The sequence below is a fragment of the Tursiops truncatus genome, chromosome 3 (genome assembly GCF_011762595.2).
Source record: "Tursiops truncatus isolate mTurTru1 chromosome 3, mTurTru1.mat.Y, whole genome shotgun sequence".
Classification (NCBI taxonomy): domain Eukaryota; kingdom Metazoa; phylum Chordata; class Mammalia; order Artiodactyla; family Delphinidae; genus Tursiops; species Tursiops truncatus.
The window spans coordinates 130,692,841-130,711,928 of record NC_047036.1 but is presented as its reverse complement, the minus strand read 5'-3'; the positions used below and the strand labels follow the sequence as shown (position 1 = coordinate 130,711,928).

Below are 19,088 nucleotides of genomic sequence, written 5' to 3'. Positions count from 1 at the left end.
ATGCCAAAAATAAATAAATAAATAAAGTAGTTTGGCAAACTAGTAAATATAACAAATAATTTAAAAATAAAATGTTATTAACAAACCACAAAACAAAACACAAAAAAAGCCAGCAATGACAGGACAAGGCTTTCTCACGTCACATCCCTCTGAAACTGACTCTTCTACTGCTGTCTCCCACATTTAAGGACCCTTGTGATTACACTGGGTCCACCTAGATAATCCAGGATAATCTCTATTGCACAGTCAGCTGAATAACAACCTTAATTCCACATGCTATCTTAATTTCCCTTTGCCATGTAAGATAACGTATTCACAGGCTCTGCAGATTATGACATGGACATCTTGGAGAGGCCGTTATTCTGTCTACCACAGTAATTTACTTTACATTACCACCCATTTGTGCACAGATGACTCCCAATTTCATATTTTGTATCTACAACCTACACTTCTCTTCTCAATGCTAGATCCAAATATTCAAGTGTTCAAGAGAAAACTCCAGACCCAAAACAAACTCATGACCTTCCTCCCTGAATATGGTCCTTTGCCAGCGTTCTCAGGTTCAGTGAATGGCATCATCAGCCATTCAGTTACTAGAAACTTGGGTGTCGGTCATCCTTAACATTTCCTTTTTCTTTACCTCCATTTTCAATCTAGTACCAAGTCCTTTTACTTTCTAATTATCACATGAATTCATCTACGTCTTACCATCTCCATCCCTCTCCCCAACTACTGTCATTCAAGAGACCTTTAGCTCATCTGAACTACTGGAAGACCATCCTAACTAGTCTACCCTTACTAGTTAGCTAGCTTTGACCCCTTCCAACCCCCATTCCTCATATGGCAGAATTATCTTTTTGGAACTCAAATCTGATCAAGTCATCCTTCTGCTCAAATTCTGTAATGGCTTCCTGTTTTTCTAGGTGTAAAAACAAATCCCTGGAATATGGCACAGAAGGCTCTTCCAAGCCTAGCCCCGTATCTCTCTCCAGCTTCACAGGGGAACAGAACACACTGCTTTTCTCCCAGAATGAGATGTACCCACCTCTCGCACCTCACAGGACCTTGGCACACACTGCTCTCTTCCAGGAATATTTCTTCCATTTCTCTCTTGCTGTATTTGACTCAAAACTTAACTATCACACCTCCTCAGGGCAGCCTTCCCTGACGTCCCTTGCTCAATCCTTAAAACACCATGCCTCTCTCTTTTGTAACACTTAACATAATTGCAGTTTGGGGGACTTCCCTGGTGATCCAGTGGTTAAGACTTTGCCTTCCAATGAAGCAGGTGCGGGTTCGATCCCTGATCAGGGAGCTAAGATCCCACATGCCTCGCAGCCAAAAAAAAAACAAAACAAAAAAACCCCACAAAACAGAAGCAGGATGGTAACAAATTCAATAAAGACTTTAAAATTAGTCCACATCAAAAAAAAAATCTTAAAAAACAATGATAAAAAAAATAGTTGCAGTTTTAAATTTCTCTGTGAGATTATTTAATCAATAGTTCTCTTCCGGGCTTCCCTGGTGGCGCAGTGGTTGAGAGTCCGCCTGCTGATGCAGGGGTCACGGGTTCGTGCCCCGGTCCGGGAAGATCCCACATGCCGCGGAGCGGCTGGGCCCGTGAGCCATGGCCGCTGAGCCTGCGCGTCCGGAGCCTGTGCTCCGCAACGGGAGAGGCCACAACAGTGAGAGGCCTGCGTACCACAAGAAACAAAAACAAAATAAAACAAAACAAAAAAAATAGTTCTCTTCCCCATTTGATTGTCCAATGAAAGCAGGACAGTATCTGTGCTCATCACTGAATCCCCAGTGCCTAGCTCAGGATTAGGCACAATGTCGGCACTCAATAACTATTTGTTAAATGGGTAAATAAATGACAATTGTATGTGGAATTTTTTTAAAAAATGATGCAAATGAACTTACTTACAAAACAGAAACAGACTCACAGACTTAGAAAAAAAACTTATGGTTACCAAAGAGGAAAGGTGCAGGGGAGAGACAGATTGGGAGTTTGGGATTGACATGTACACACTACATGTTTAAAATAGATAAACAACAAGGACCTACTGTATAGCACAGGGAATTCTGCTCAATATTCTTTTTTTAAACATCTTTATTGGAGTATAATTGCTTTACAATGTTGTATTAGATTCTGCTGTATAACAAGGTGAATCAGCTATATGTATACATAGATCCCCATATCCCCTCCCTCTTGCCTCTCCATCCCACCCTCCTTATCCCACCCTTCTAGGTGGTAGCAAAGCACGGAGCTGATCTCCCTGTGCTATGCAGCTGCTTCCCACTAGCTATCTATTTTACATTTGGAACTGTATATATGTCAATGTTACTCTCTCACTTCGTCCCAGCTTACCCTTCCCCCTCCCTGTGTCCTCAAGTCCATTCTCTACATCTGTGTCTTTATTCCAGTCCTGCCCCTAGGTTCATCAGAACCAGTTTATTTTTAGATTCCATATATATGTGTTAGCATACGGTATTTGTTTTTTGCTTTCTGACTTACTTCACTCTATATGACAGACTCTAGGTCCATCCACCTCACTACAAATAACTCAATTTCGGGTTTTTTTGTGGCTGAGTAATATTCCATTGTATATATGTGCCACATCTTCTTTATCATTCATCTGTCGAGGGACACTTAGATTGATTCCATGTCCTGGCTATTGTAAATAGAGATGCAGTGAACATTGTGGTACATCACTCTTTTTGAATTATGTTTTTCTCAGGGTATATGCCCAGTAGTGGGATTGGTGGGTCATATGGTAGTTCTATTTTTAGTTTTTTAAGGAACCTCCATACTGTTCTCCATAGGGGCTGTAACAATTTACACTCCCACCAACAGTGCAAGAAGGTTCCCTTTTCTCCATACCCTCTCCAGCATTTATTGTTTGTAGATTTTTTGATGATGGCCATTCTGACTGGTGTGAGGTAATACCTCATTGTAGTTTTGATTTGCATTTCTCTAATGATTAGTGTTGTTGAGCAACCTTTCATGTGTTTGTTGGCAATCTGTATATCTTCTTTGGAGAAATGTCTATTTAGGTCTTCTGCCCATTTTTGGATTGGGTTGTTTGTTTTTTTGATATTGAGCTGCATGAGCTGCTTGTATATTTTGGAGATTAATCCTTTGCCAGTTGCTTCATTTGCAAATATTTTGTCCCATTCTGAGGGTTGCCTTTTCGTCTTGTTTATGGTTTCCTTTGCTGTGCAAAAGCTTTGAAGTTTCATTAGGTCCCATTTGTTTATTTTTGCTTTGATTTCCATTTCTCTAGGAGGTAAGTCAAAAAGGATCTTGCTGTGATTTATGTCACACAGCATCTGCCTATGTTTTCCTCTAAGGGTTTTGTAGTGTCTGGCCTTACATTTAGGTCTTTAATCCATTTTGAGTGTATTTTTGTGTTTGGTGATAGGGAATGTTCTAATTTCATTCTTTTCCATGTAGCTGTCCAGTTTTCCCAGCACGACTTATTGAAGAAGCTGTGTTTTCTCCACTGTATATTCTTGACTCCTTTATCAAAGATAAGGCGACCATATATGCATGGGTTTATCTCTGGGCTTTCTATCCTGTTCCATTGATCTATATTTCTGTTTTTGTGCCAGTAAAATACTGTCTTGATTACTGTAACTTTGTAGTATAGTCTGAAGTCTGGGAGCCTGATTCCTCCAGCTCTGTTTTTCTTTCTCAAGATTACTTTGGCTATTCGGGGTCTTTGTGTTCCCATAAAAATTGTGCAATTCTTTGTTCTAGTTCTCTGAAAAATGCCACTGATAGTTTGATAGGGATTGCATTGATCTGTAGATTGCTTTGGGTAGTAGAGTCATTTTCACAATGTTGATTCTTTCAATCCAAGAACAAGGTATATCTCTCCATGTGTTTGTATCATCTTTAATTTCTTTCATCAGTGTCTTACAGTTTTCTGCATATAGGTCTTTTGTCTCCTTAGGTAGGTTTATTCCTAGATATTTTATTTTTGTTGTTGCAATGGTAAATGGGAGTGTTTCCTTAATTTCTCTTTCAGATTTTTCATCATTAGTGTATAGAAATGCAAGAGATTTCTGTGCATTAATTTTGTATCCTACTACTTTACCAAATTCATCGGTTAGCTCTACCAGGTTTCTGGTAGCAACTTTAGGATTCTCTATGTATAGTATCATGTTATCTGCAAACAGTGACAGTTTTACTTCTTCTTTTCCGATTTGGATTCATTTTACTTCTTTTCCTTCTGATGGCTGTGGCTAAACTTCCAAAACTATATTGAATAATAGTGGTGAGAGTGGGCAAACTTGTTTTGTTCCTGATCTTAGCGGAAATGGTTTCAGTTTTTCACCACTGAGAATGATATATGGCCTTTATTATGTTGGGGTAGGTTCCCTCTATGCCCACTTTCTGGAGAGTTTTTATCATAAATGGGTGTTGAATTTTGTCAAAAGCTTTTCCTGCATCTGTTGAGATTACCACATAGTTTTTCTCCTTCAATTTGTTAATATGGTGTATCACATTGATTGATTTGCGTATACTGAAGAATCCTTGCATTCCTAGGATAAACCCCACTTGATCATGGTGTATGATCCTTTTAATGTGCTGTTGGATTCTGTTTGCTAGTATTTTGTTGAGGATTTTTGCATCTATGATCATCAGAGATATTGGCCTGTAGTTTTCTTTTTTGTGACATCTTTGTCTGGTTTTGGAACCAGGGTGATGGTGGCCTCGTAGAATGAGTTTGTGAGTGTTCCTCCCTCTGCTATATTTTGGAAGAGTTTGAGAAGGATAGGTGTTACCTCTTCTCTAAATGTTTGATAGAATTCCCCTGTGAAGCCGTCTGGTCCTGGGCTTTTGTTTGTTGGAAGATTTTTAATCACAGTTTCAATTTCAGTGTTTTGGTTTGTATGTTTATGTTCTCTATTTCTTCCTGGTTCTGTCTTGGAAGGTAGTGCTTTTCTAAGAATTTGTCCATTTCTTCCAGGATGTCCATTTTATTGGTATATAGTTGCTTGTAGTAATCACTCATGATCCTTTGTATTTCTGCAGTGTCAGTTGTTACTTCTCCTTTTTCATTTCTAATTCTGTTGAGTCTTCTCCCTTTTTTTCTTGATGAGTCTGGCTAATGGTTTATCTATTTTGTTTTTCATCTCAAGGAACAAGTTTTTAGTTTTACTGATCTTTTCTATAGTTTCCTTCAGTTCTTTTTCATTTATTTCTGATCTGATCTCTATGATTTCTTTCCTTCTGCTATCTTTGGGTTTATTTTGTTCTCCTTTCTCTGATTGCTTTAGATGTAAGGTTAGGTTGTTTATTTGAGATGTTTCTTCTTTCCTGAGGTAGGATTGTATTGCTATAAACTTCCCTCTTAGAACTGCTTTTGCTGCACCCCATAGGTTTCGGGTCGTGTTTTCATTGTCATTTGTTTCTCGGTAGTTTTTGATTTCCTCTTTGATTTCTTCAGTGATCTCTTGGTTATGTAGTAACGTATTGTTTAGCCTCCATGTGTTTGTATTTTTTACAGTTTTTTCCTGTAATTGATATCTAGTCTCACAGTGTTGTGGTCAGAAAAGATACTTGATACTATTTCAATTACCTTATATTTACCAAGGCTTGATTTGTGACCCAAGATATAGTCTATCCTGGAGAATGTTCCATGAGCATTTGAGAAGAAAATGTTTTCTGTTGTTTTTGGATGGAATGTCCTATAAATATCAATTAAGTCCATCTTGTTTAATGTATCATTTGAAGCTTATGTTTCCTTATTTATTTTCATTTTGGTTAATCTGTCCATTGGTGAAATTGGGGTGTTAAAGTCCCCTACTATGATTGTGTTACTGTCGATTTCCCCTTTTATGGCTGTTAGCATTTGCCATATGTAGTTGAGGTGCTCCTATTTTGGGTGCATAAATATTTACAATTGTTATATTTTCTTCTTGGATTGATCCCTTGATCATTATGCAGTGTCCTTCTTTGTCTCTTGTAATAGTGTTTATTTTAAAGTCTATTTTGTCTGATATGAGAATTGCTACTCCAGCTTTCTTCTGCTTTCCATTTGCATGGAATAACTTTTACCACCCCCTCACTTTCAGTCTGTATGTGTCCCTAGGTCTGAAGTGGGTCTCTTGTAGACAGCCTATGTACAGGTCTTGTTTTTGTAACCATTCAGCCAGTCTATGTCTTTTGGTGGGAGCATTTAATCCATTTAAATTTAAGGTAATTATTGAGATGTATGTTCCTATTACCATTTTCTTAATTGCTTTGGGTTTGTTTTTGTAGGTCTTTTCCTTCTTTTGTGTTTCCTGCCTAGACAAGTTCCTTTAGCATTTATCGTAAAGCTTGTTTGGTGGTGCTGAATTCTCTTAACTTTTGTTTATCTGTAAAGGTTTTAATTTCTCCTTCGAATCTGAATGAGATCCTTGCTGGGTAGAGTAATCTTGGTTGTAGGTTTTTCCTTTTCATCACCTTAAATATGTTTTGGCTTGCAGAGTTTCTATGAAAAATCAGGTCTTAACCTTTTGGGGATTTTTTTGTATGTTATGGGTTGTTTTTCCCTTGCTGCTTTTAATATTTTTTCTTTGTATTTAATTTTTGACAGTTCGATTAATATGTGTCTCGGCATGTTTCTCTTTGGGGTTATCCTGTATGGTACTCTCTGTGCTTCCTGGGCTTGACTATTTCCTTTCCCACGTTAGGGAAGTTTTCGACTATAATCTCTTCAAATATTTTCTCAGACCCTTTCTTTTTTTCTTCTTCTTCTGGAACCCCTATAATTTGAATGTTGGTGCGTTTAATGTTGTCCCAGAGGTCTCTGAGACTGTCCTCAATTCTTTTCATTCTTTTTTCTGTATTCTGCTCCCTGGCAGTTATTTTCACCATTTTATCTTCCAGCTCACTTATCTGTTCTTCTGCCTCAGTTTTTCTGCTACTGATTCCTTTGAGAGTATTTTTAATTTCAGTAATTGTGTTGTTCATCACTGTTTATTTGCTCTTTAGTTCTTCTAGATCCTTGTTAACTGTTTCTTGCATTTTCTCCATTCTGTTTCTGAGCTTTTGGGTCATCTTTACTATCACTATTCTGAATTCCTTTTCAGGTAGGTTGCCTGTTTCGTCTTCATTTATTTGGTCTTGTAGGTTTTTACCATGCTCCTTTGTCTCTAACATATTTTTTTCATTTCTTTTTTTTTTTTTTTTTCCTGATAGATGGTGCTGTATTCCTGTCTTACTGGTTGTTTGGCCTGAGACGTCCATTACTGGAGTTTGCAGGCAGTTGGATAGAGCTGGGTCTTGGTGCTGAGATGAAGACCTCCGGGAGGCCTTGCTCTGATTGATATGCCCTGGAGTCTGAGGTTCTCTGTTAGTCCAGTGGTTTGGATTTGGAGCTCCCACCACAGAAGCTGGGCCTGACCTCTGGCCTGGTAACCAAGATCCCGCAAGCTGCGTGGTGTGGTAAAAAAATAAATAAATAAAAATAAAAGAAAGAAAGAAAAAAAGGAGCAGTACAATATCAAATAATAAAAAACAAAATAAAATTAGAAAGATAAAAAATATATTAGGAAAAATAAAAGTATAATTGAAACAACTGCAACAAGATAAAATAAAACTACAACAGAAAAAAAAAAAGTGGGGTGGGGGGGACAAGCCAGAAGGAGAGAACAATAACAAAGTATAAAGAATAAAATAAAATTAGAAAAATAAAAGATTTATTAGGAAAAATAAAAATATAAAAGAATGAACAACAATGAATCAACAAGGTAAATCAGAACCCCAATCTAAAAGAGGAAAAAAGAAAAGAAAAAAAGCCTTGGTTATGGGGGCGGAGTTTAGGCAGGGGCAGGGTTTAGGGTGGGGCAGGTCTTAGGCAGGTGAGGGCCTAGGCTCAGGACCCACATAGGTGGAAAAGACCCTGGGGGCGGGGCCTAGGCAGGGTGACGTTCAAGCGTGGGGCAGGGCCTCTGCTTGGGACCTGCATGGAAGGGGATAGCCCGCATGTCAGAAGGAGGACCTCTGGAGTGTGGAGTTCCGGAGTTTGGAGGTAGGGCTCTGAATGAGGGTGTGTGGGTGGGGTTTAGGCCCAGCACATTGGAGGGGGTCTCCGAGTGTAGAGGTAGGGCCCTGGGTGGGGGTGTAGGGGCGGGGCTTGGGTTCTGCACTGCAGGAGGGAGGCTCGGAGGGCAGAGGATTAGGCCCGGGAGCCCAACAGGCTCCCCGGTGCCTAAGTGTACAGGGAAAGTACTGGCCGCATTCCCTTCCGTTCCTTTGTGCCCCTCCCCCACCATCTCCCCCAGAGTCTCCCCTGTGGCGCTGGACCCCTAACCATGGCTGAGTCCCACTGGGTGTAGGAACTCCTCCCCTCCCCCAGCCACCCCTCAGGGGTGCAGGTCCCGTCCCAACTCCACTTCTCCCCACCCTTCACTCCCCCCACACCCCACGTCCTTCCCGGTTGCTGGGGGTTCTTCCCCTCTCCTTATGTATTCATGGTCCCCCACCGGTGGCTGATAGGTGCCCTAGTTGTGAGGAGACTCGAATTCCACGTCCTCCTAGTATGCCATCTTGATTCCGCCCTCCCATTATTCTGTAATAACCCAAATGGGAAAAGAATTTGAAGGAGAACAGATATAGGTATATGTACACCTGAATCACTCTGCTGTACACCTGAAACTAACACAACATTGCTAATCAACTAAAGTCCAATATAACATAAAAATTTAAATAAATAAATGACAATCAATAAGTAAGATGTCTATTACTATACATAGTCATACCAATGATTTGCTAGTCATCTTGCTGTTCGTTCACTCAATAATGTTTTACTGAATGTACTTTTTTTCAAATACCAGTAAGCTATCCTATTTTATTTTATTTTATTTGCTAGTTAGAATCGCCAATTGTATGAACACAAGTTTAACAATTGTACTGTAAGATCAAGAGGAAAGAAAAATGCTCTTTTGGCATCCCTTCATTTCTCCTCTTAGGTATCATTGTCTTCCCCTGAGACACATTTGGACCACTCTACAGCAAGTGGCTTGACCCTCTCTCCTCAGTATCACTGGCAACAATTCTCGAAGCTGCTAATGGCAGTTGTGGACACTCATTGGAAATGACAGGAGACTTCAACATGGCATTGACTTGCATGAAGTTTCTCTAATGCTTAAGGAGTTTGGTCATGTGTCAGAGCTGCTCACATTAAATGATCTATTAGGTGCCATGATCTCCAGAAAGTTCATCTGTCACGCAGTAGGCCAGAAGTGTCACCTCTGTTTCATGTGATATGAAGGCAAACTCCCAAACTAACTAGAGAGAAATTGGCATATGGCACTCCTGACGATGAGAAAACTGAGGCTCTCGGTTCACATCCACGATTGTGCAAATGAAAGTTCCCCACTTTAACCAGTACATAAGCTAAATGTTTAACAGTTTAAGAGTCATTGAATTTTAATAGTTACAGTATTATTAGCTTAAAATAATATTATAATGAATATAAAGTAATGCCTATAATGAGTACAGTTATGACTAAGGTGAGTGAAAGCCTTTTTTTTTTTGTGGGGGTGGCTACAAAATGAAACTTTTGTGAGTAGTAAGTGAAAATATTAAACTGAATTTACCGAACAAGAACGATTTTTAACTGTGAAAGAAGTCCAAGATTCATTTTCAGGTATTTGTAATATTTGTGAGGATCTGGGGTGATTCCTAAGTTGGTCAAAGACAACATCATGCATGGCAAGATCTAGCTAAAGAGAAAAATCACAGTATCGATTAAATGGAAATCAAGTTTAGTGAAGTGTCCCTGAAGATAGGGTATATAGACTCTTCAGAAGCACCCCCAAGTGGTTATCACTAGGTTAACATGGACTGGTGATTGTAAGAATTAATTATAAGGGGAAAAAAATACAATTTAAATATTTGTGCTAAAAAGTATGTACGTGCATTATATCTGACATATTTTTGATATCACAAAAGGTATCAATTGGGTTCACTCTCAGCCTTTGTCTCAAGATACATGAAAGTAAAAGAGAAAGTGTGCACTTTAGGCTGACATTTCATCGTTCATTTGTATAATCTGTATATGTTTCCCATTTTGTGTGTTTCCCTTTGTTACAGTCCAGGTAATTTTACCAATAGTCTAGAAGACTGTTAAGATGATTCCTACAGCTGAGATGTAAGTTGCATCTCTTAGAGAACTCACAAGTGTGTAAAATTTTTAAATAGACTAGGGCCATGCAGAGACTCAAATCTCCTTCCCCTTTAGACAAGTGCTTGGAAAGATAAAGCAGGTGAGTTATTTCTCCAAAACACAGTTTTGGAGTTGCGGCTAGGGCATGCTGGGACTGCAGTCTGCACACTGTTCTGTGTCTTTCCAACATGTGATGACACCTCCCACAGTACTAAATTTTTTTGGATATGATTAGTCTTTACAGTCTTCCTCAAGCAGCATGACTGCCTCCTTACACTTCAAAGAGACATTAAGAGACCCTAAGAGTGCAAACCATAAAAAGGAATTGATAATGCTATAATTTAGAAGTTTGTCACCAAAAAAAGATACTATAAACAAAAGATAATGTACAAATGAGAAACCATTAGCATTGGACATAACTGAAAAAGGACTAGTCTCCTGAATATATAAAGAGCTCCTTTAACTCAAAAAGAAAATGATAACAGAAAAAAAATGGACAAAGTATGAAGAAGCAATTCATTGACCAAGAAACCCAAATAAAAAATAGATGAATAAAAAGATGCTCAGCCACACTGGAAATTAGGAAGATGTAAATTAAAACAACAATGAGATAGCATGAAATTGACAGAAAAAAAAGTCTGACACTACCAAGTACAAGTAATGTTGCAGAGCTATGGGAACTGTCATATACTGCTGCTAAGAGTTTAAATTGGTGCAATGACTTTGGACAACTACTGACAATATCTAGTAAAGTTTTTAAAAGCTCATATCCTGTAAGTCAGCAACTTTCCCCTAAATCTGTGTTTCTCAACAAGGAGAGGAGTAGTTCACCTATCCAGGGGGTATTTGGCAATGTCTGGAGACATTTTTAGCTGTCACATCTGGGGTTGCAAAGGCAAGGGAGGAGGGAGGGGCTACTACTGCAATGTAGTGCATAGAGGCTAGAGATACTGTTAAGCTTCCTACAAAGCACAGATTATCCTTATGCCCAAAGAATTATCTGGTTCAAAATTTCAGCAGTGCTGAGGTTGGGAATGATGGCCCCCAAAAGACTTGTCTACTTGGAATCTGTGAATGTGACTTTATTTGGGAAAAGGGTCTTTGCATGTGAAGTTAAGGATCTCAAAATGAGATCTTGGATTATCTAGATGGATCCAAAATCCAATGACAAGTGTCCTTATAAGAGGACAAGGCACAGGTCTCTCAGGCCCTATGTGGGGAGTGGGAGGTAATCCGTGGTAATCCACGGCCGGGCGATATCTGGGGACCCTGGGCCTGGATGGAAAGTTCCAGCCGCGCTCTCCGCGCCTTGTCACCATGCCTCGCAAAATTGAGGAAATCAAGGACTTTCTGCTCACAGCCAGGCGAAAGGACGCCAAGTCGGTCAAGATAAAGAAAAATAAGGATAATATGAAGTTTAAAGTTTGATGCAGCAGATACCTTTACACCTCGGTCATCACAGACAAAGAGAAGGCAGAGAAGCTGAAGCAATCCCTGCCCCCAGGTTTGGCAGGGAAGGAGCTGAAATGAATCACGCACACTGACTTGAACAGTATTAAAATTTTTAAAATTCTCAAAAAAAAGAAGAGGAGGCACAGACAGAAGAGGACAGACACAGAGGAGATGGCCACGTAAGGACAGAGGCAGAGATTGGAGTAAGCATCCCCAGGCCGAGTGCCAACAGTCAACAGAAGATGGGACAGGCAAGAAACGAAATCTCCCCTAGAGCTTCTGGAGGAAGTGACTGACACCTTGATATGGGGCTTCTGCCCTGCATAAATGTAAGAGGAAAAAATCTGTTGTTCTAAGCCACCCAGTTTTTAGTAATTTGCTGTGGTAGCCTGGAGACTAGATATACACTCAAGGGAAACACTTGCATATGTTTGGGAGGAGAAAGGTACAAGGTTGTAATTGAAGTTCATTATAGCAAAAAAAAAAAAAAAAAAAAAAGAATTGAAACAACCTAAATTTTTCTCAAGAGGAAAATTGAAAAATGTTTTGAAGTATATTCACTTAATGTTCTACAGCAGTTAAAGAAAAAAAAAGAACAAATTGGAACTGCATGTATCAGAATGTGTTAATTTCACAATATAATACTGAGAGAGTAAAAGCCAGTTCAGAAGGATATATAAGGTATGATACCATTTATATAAAGTTTTTAAATCTACAAAGCAATATTCTATAATATTTATGGCTATCTAAATCTGTGGCAAAAGTATAATAATGTCGGTGATAAACACTGGTCCCCCAGTAGTGAGTACTCCTGCTATGGATATGGAGGAAAAAGAGAGGCAAGGGGTGTACAGGAAGCTCCTCTTTGCATCTGAAATATTTAACATCTGTACTTAAATAGTCTGATGAAGATCTGGCATGATATTAAGATCTGATAAAGCTGGGTTTTGCCATCTTGTACTAGTGTCCATTCTTCTGTATTTTAAATCATTTATGAGAAAATTAACTAGTCAAGGTTTATAAGACATGGAAATGTATGCCATGTAAAATAAATCAGAATGATGCTTACAGGTGTCAGCCTAGTAATGAAGAGACAGTGAAGTGATGAGGAAACAGGATACAGGTGGGGCGTTGGATTCAACACAGAGGTGGAGCCCTAATGAGCTGGGCAATCAGAGCACAGATGCATCCCTTTTGAAAGCTTTCTTCAGGGAGTCGCCTCTTTTCCTCCCCACCTGTCTCTCTTCTGGTTCTTTTATTATTTGATTTCAGTTGAGACCATCCTCCCTAGTTTTTCTTTGGTTCAAAATTACATCTAGGATAGTGGTAAATGAGAGGGGGAAATGAGGATGGAGAGACCTCAGTCCTTGTTGTTTTGATCATCAAGAGCCAACCAGGAGATTTGCATCAGTGAGTTATACTGTCCTAACCATACATTTCAAATTTGGAGGAATTGCAGCTGTGATGTTTTCCAAGGGACTTCTAAGCACAACAGCAGAACTGTCTTATTAGTGCTTCTGGGTCCTGGCTCTGGGGTTCCTCCAGGAAGGCAGGGCCAGCTGAGCAACACAGATGAAATTTGTGAGCCTAGTTGAGCTTGTGAATATGTACGAAGTCCAACTCCAGTTTGTGATTATGAACTTAGTCAAAGTACACCAAATCAAGAGTTAGGGAAGGTATCTGAGAGGAAAAAACTAATAATAAAACACTATGGTGCTGGCATGTGGGGACCACTAGTAGTTTGGAGATGTTTTGGGAAGAAGAAAATATCCTGATTGTTGAACAGTCTAAAATGCCTAGGCTCCTTCCTTTCATGTTGTCCCTCATGACAAAGACTGGATTTTGATAACAATGACTGGCTTGAAATAATTAGGAAGAAAGCACTATTTCTTTGTACCAAATAAAAAAAAATTATAAACTGAACCGCTTCACTCATGAATTTTTATATTAGATGAGGCACTTCCAAATGCAGGATGGACATACAGTGCTATTCTAAGAAAAAAAAAAACACCCTGTAGTTCCAATTTTGCAGCTCATTATCTTTCTTTGTTCACTACATATATATAATCTGCTCCAAAACTTCAAATTAGGAACTTATTTATAGCATAATTCTTGCTAACCTTGATATTAACCCCAAAGCTTCTGGACAAGTGCTACTTTTGGGCTTTGCATATCATCTGTCCTTTCCCCAAGATGTACTCACTAGGATACAAATATTTATTTATGCAGTTATCTGTTTACTGTGTTCCCACCTAGCTAGACTGGAAGCTCTATGAGGGGAGAGAGAATGACTGTCTCGTTCAGCACTTCATGTTAGTGCCTATCATAGAGTTTGCCCCATAGTAAGTGCTTATAATGGACTGAATTATGTTCCCCCAAATTCATATGTTGAAACTAACTTCCAATGTGACCGTATTTGGTGATAGGGCATTTAAGGAGGTAAGGTTAGGTTAAGGTTAAGGTTAAGGTTAAATGAAGTCCTGATCTGATAGGACTGGTGTCCTTGTAAGAAGAGGAATAGATATCAGAGCTCACCCTCTGTGTGTTCACAGAATAGAGGCCATGTGAGGACACAGCAAGAAGCCAGGTGCCTATAACTCAGCTCACCAGAAACCAACCCTGATGGCACCTTGATCTTGGGCTTCTAGCCTCCAAAACCGTGAGTAAATAAATTTCTGTTGTTTAAGACACCCAGCCTGTGGTATTCTGACCTAATACATTGTTCAATAAATTCTTATGAAATAAATGGTGTTGTGTTGATGATGATGATTATAAGAAATTACAGGCTGATAGAACATAAATGCTAAGTATGTAAAGGTATAAGCTATTAAACCAATTTTAAATACAGATTTAGTGCTTCCTAAATACACAAAAATAATTCTATCCACAGATCAAAGATGTTTAAATTACATTCCCAAGAATAGATGCAGAAAACCATATTTCATTATTGATTGGGTTATTTTTTTTTTAGTAAGTGGAAGTATTCATTTCAATTTTTAAAACTTACTTGACCTTCTTAATCCAGTTTGGTAATTTCCATGATTATTAAATAAGAATTCAAAATGCTCATACAATCCTACAAATGTTAAGTAACTATGTCCAAAGTACCTTGATTGACTGAGGCCTTTTTTCACTTGAACGTGGAATTGAAGAGGGATTAATGTTTCTTTAGGACATGAGAAATTTATTCTTTTCCAAATATACATGTCTTTCCCACCCCACCTTCATCAATATTATGTTTCTCTTATCTTCTCCCCAGTGCCCAAATCATTTGCTTCATTGAACTATCACAATTAGAAATTACAGATTTATTTGTGTAATTCTTAATCTGACTCTCACCAAACAGTAAGCTCCATTGGGAAAGAAATTATGTCCAATTTTATCTTAGCACAGTATTCTCTGTAGCAAGCACCATGACCACCATATAGTAGGCCCTTAATAAATATTTGTTTTTAGAGGAATAATTAAATTTTTACCCTTTTCACTGAACTCCAAGGCAAGGTAACTCTTGCCTTCATTTTAACATCTAAAACCAACCCAATTAAGTCAGCTACTTTCAAAGGACCATTTGGAATTATCTGCACACCTCAGAGTTCCGCACTACAACCACAGGCAACACAGAAACATTTTCTCTTGCCAGAGCTGAATGAATCCATCAAAGGAAGTAAATGTTGCCAATGACTTCTAAACACTCTTCTGGGTGATTGGCAAAGGAGAGCATAAAACCGGCTTTGCCAAGTGGACCAGTCATTCTCTCTGAATCAGCACACATCATGATTGACTCAGCACCCAGGAACTGTCCTCCAAAAGTCCAGAAAACAAATACACTTGCTAGATGAATGTGAATGTGAATGTGAATGTGAATGTGAATGTGAATGTGTTTGCTTTTGCAATTTCCTCTGACTCACAGTGACTGATATGTGGTGCTACGGGTCATAATGAAAAAGCACAAAAATCTAACCATTGGTACCTATAATGAGCTTTCCTTAGCTAAGCCCCCCTGAAATTGTATCTGAGCAGAGATCTTTCCAACATGCTCTGGTGACCTAGGTCATTATCCAATCATTTATATTTTTGGAAAGGCCTTTGAGCAATAAGCTGAGAGTGTTTCATAGTCTTTAAAATCAAGTCTGTCAGAGAACACATTGCGGAAAAGCAAAAGTTCATGACATAAATCTTAATGTTGGTTTAAAGTTTAATAACTCTTTCTACATTCTCATCTTCTAGTCATTTACTGTGTGTATATAAGGAAGTGCATTATACTCAGGGGGCCTACTAATCAGCGGGGAAGAAATTGGGGAGGTGCATTAAGCCTTTTAGGCCATTAGGATATCATTTAGTTCACTGGAGAAGGTCATTTACTTACAGCAAGGAGCCAAGGTCCTTCCGAAAGATGAGCCATTTAATCCCAGCTCACCCACATGATCCTGCCCAATGTGCATTTTCCTAGTTTAATTTCCTCTGTAGGTTTTCTTTGATTTGTGCTACTTTATTTCCCATTTTACAGTCACGTTGTCCAATTTAAACTTAATTAAAACTTGCAATTAGAAAAAAAAGGATAGTTCTAGATACCTCCCAAGAAACACTTCATTAATGGGAACTACTTAATAAGCAAAATATCTCACTGTGCAGACTAGAGCCAAAGCTAGGGCTTCAAAGATCCGACATGTTTTTTCCAAAGTCTGGGTCGCGATGGCCAGGGATGACTAAATGCCTCAGGGCTAGAGAGTTTGGAGCCTAACCAAGATCAGCATCTTTGGCTTGAGGTATTGTGTTCACCTGATGACTGTGATTGACTCAGGAGTGAAGCATGATCTAAATGGAAGCAAACAAAGCCAAACCAATGAAGGTACTTTTTCTGGAACTATTGGGGAAGATGCTCTATCTTCTCTGTGCTTTTCAAGGCTGATAAATTGTAACTCTGGAACTTCTAGAAGCATGGGATGCCAACAAAGAGGTAAGGAGAGCCTAAAACTCTAAGTGACAGATTATTGGAAATGTAGTTTAAACACTTGATCCAGCTGTGCTTGAAGCAATATTTACTACTGCACTTTCCAAGTACACAGGCATCCCTTCCCCAAAAAAGCCCCTCTCCACATTTTTTCCCTTAGACCTCAGACCTATTGAATCAGAATCCCCATTTCAACAAGATCTCTAGGTGATTTGTATGCCCATTAAAGTATTAGAAGCACTAGCTTTAGCCCTCTTGAGTTGTACTTTTTTTCCTTGCAGCTGAAATATTCTTAATAAATATTGGTAGGCTCTATTATTATTTCTGTTTTTACGAAATAGGATACTAAGAAAAGTTCAGTAGTTCAGGATCACGCACGCAGTAAATGGCGGAACTGGGCTCAAAACTCGGCCTGCCTGTCTCCAAAGCACATGTCCTTACCACACGGGCCAAACCACAAGGACTCTGCTTGACCCTGACTGACTCTGTTTTCAAGTGAATCCACAATGTGATAGGCGAGGTCAGCAGATTGGAGATTCAAGGAAGAGTTGCAGTTCGAGTCCAAAGGTGGTCTGCTGACAGAAATCCTTCTTGCTTGGAGAAGATCAGTCTTTTTAAATTATTATTATTAATTTTTATTGGAGTATAGTTGCTTTACGATGTTATGTTAGTGTCTGCTGTACAGCAAAGTGAATCAGCTGTACATATACATATATCCCCTCTTTTTGGATTTCCTTCCCACTTAGGTCACCACAGAGCATTGAGTAGAGTTCCCTGTGTTATACAGTAGGTTCTCATTAGTTATCTATTTTATACATAGCAGTGTATATATGTCAACCCCAATCTCCCAATTCATCCCAGCACCCCCCTCCCCTGAGAAGGTCAGTCTTTGCTCTATTAAGGCCTTCAACTGATTGGATAAAGCCCACCCACATTATGAAGAGTTATCTGTTTTACTCAAAGCCCACCAATTTAAATGTTAAACTCATCCAAAGAAACCCAACCAAACAACAAGAACAAAAACAACCACCTTCCCAGAAACATCCAGAACACTGTTTGACCAAATATCTGGACACTGGCACATAAAATTAATTATCACCGTTTTATGGATTGATGGAGGCAATACCTTTGCCTCCTTGTGTGGAACCTGGCAGATTCAACCATCTAAGAAAAGCACGACAATAACTACTAATCTCTAGGATGAACGTAACTCTCTTGCCCTGGCACAAGGTCATTCTCCAAGGAGTTTTATATGCCACTATGGTTAGGCCTGGAAACTCAGCAGAGGCCAGTCTGGCCACAGCTGCTCCTGCTTAGGGGCTTCCCAGGTGGTGGCAGAAGGTTCTTGTCAGTACAGGTAAAGGCTAAAAAGGTCGCTGGTCATCAGAAACATGAACGGCAGCCTAAGAGGACATGGCTGGCCAGGTGGGATTTCTGTCCTGGTTTTCTGTCCTAAAGGAATATAGCCAACCAACCTAAGAAGAAAAGGAATGTCATATAAAGCTGGACTTTCAGAGAATACTTTATCAGAGACTCCTATCCCTTCCTGATTTGCCTTTTTTTAATTGCATTGCTCGTTTTGTGGTTTGGATGTCACATATTTCAAAGAAATATTTGGGTTTCTCTGGATTAGACTTTAGCTTATTACCTTGGTTTAATGCAAGTGAATATGTCTCCATGCTTTTAGGATAAAAATCCGCCATATTCTTATTTATACTCTCACCTTTAAGCTTTTTGTTTTTCTTTCTACAATATTTTTTTTCCACATTTGCCCTAATAGTTTTTCTATTTCCCTATTAGACACACCTTGGGATACCCATAGGTTACCATATCCATAAGATATAATTCCCTGTGTAGAAGGCACCCCTGACTTACCGGGATGATGGTCGCTCCTGACTTATCACATCCATCTGCTGTTACGTCAGCAGTCATGGGGTTTTAGACCCACTGTCTCTGATATAGAACAGAGCTCAGGCAGCAACATGCCAGAGGGCACAGTGTTATATATAATTGTGTCTTCTAGGCCTTGGATACCATTTAGTCATATCCAATGGGAGCTGCAGGTGTGACCTCTGTAAGGAACCAGAGGGAGCTGCTAAGCCCCCTGAAGGACACTCTGAGGGCACAGTATACAGGCCATGGTCAATTTCAAGTGACACCAAGTGGACAGTAAGTCCATTTATTTGCAAGTTGGCCTAAGTCCTTTCTTCCACATATTCAAAGGGAAATCCAGTTGTGAAGAAGGATCAAGTAGAAACTCTCTAGATCAGGAGCTATCCTAGGGGGAAAAAAGGGGTGGAGGGAAAGGGGGTACTTTACTACAAGGTCAATGTCAGGATCCATGTTAGGCTCCCTGGACTTGGAATGTTAGCACCACAGAGAAGGAGTGATTTACCTCACCTCAAGACCCAGCTAGAATACTCTTGGAAAGCAGAGAAGCAACTGAGTTTCTCCACCCCTGAGTACATCACCAGCGTACAGTCCTCAAGAAGTGACTTTAAACAACCTAAAATGAA

The 19,088-nt window shown here is 39.4% G+C and overlaps 1 pseudogene; it reads left to right on the top strand.

The window, feature by feature from the left end:
• The first annotated feature begins 11,476 nt into the window (after nucleotides 1-11,476).
• LOC101331979 (large ribosomal subunit protein eL38 pseudogene) lies at nucleotides 11,477-11,714 on the top strand (annotated as a pseudogene).
• Nucleotides 11,715-19,088: the final 7,374 nt, after the last annotated feature.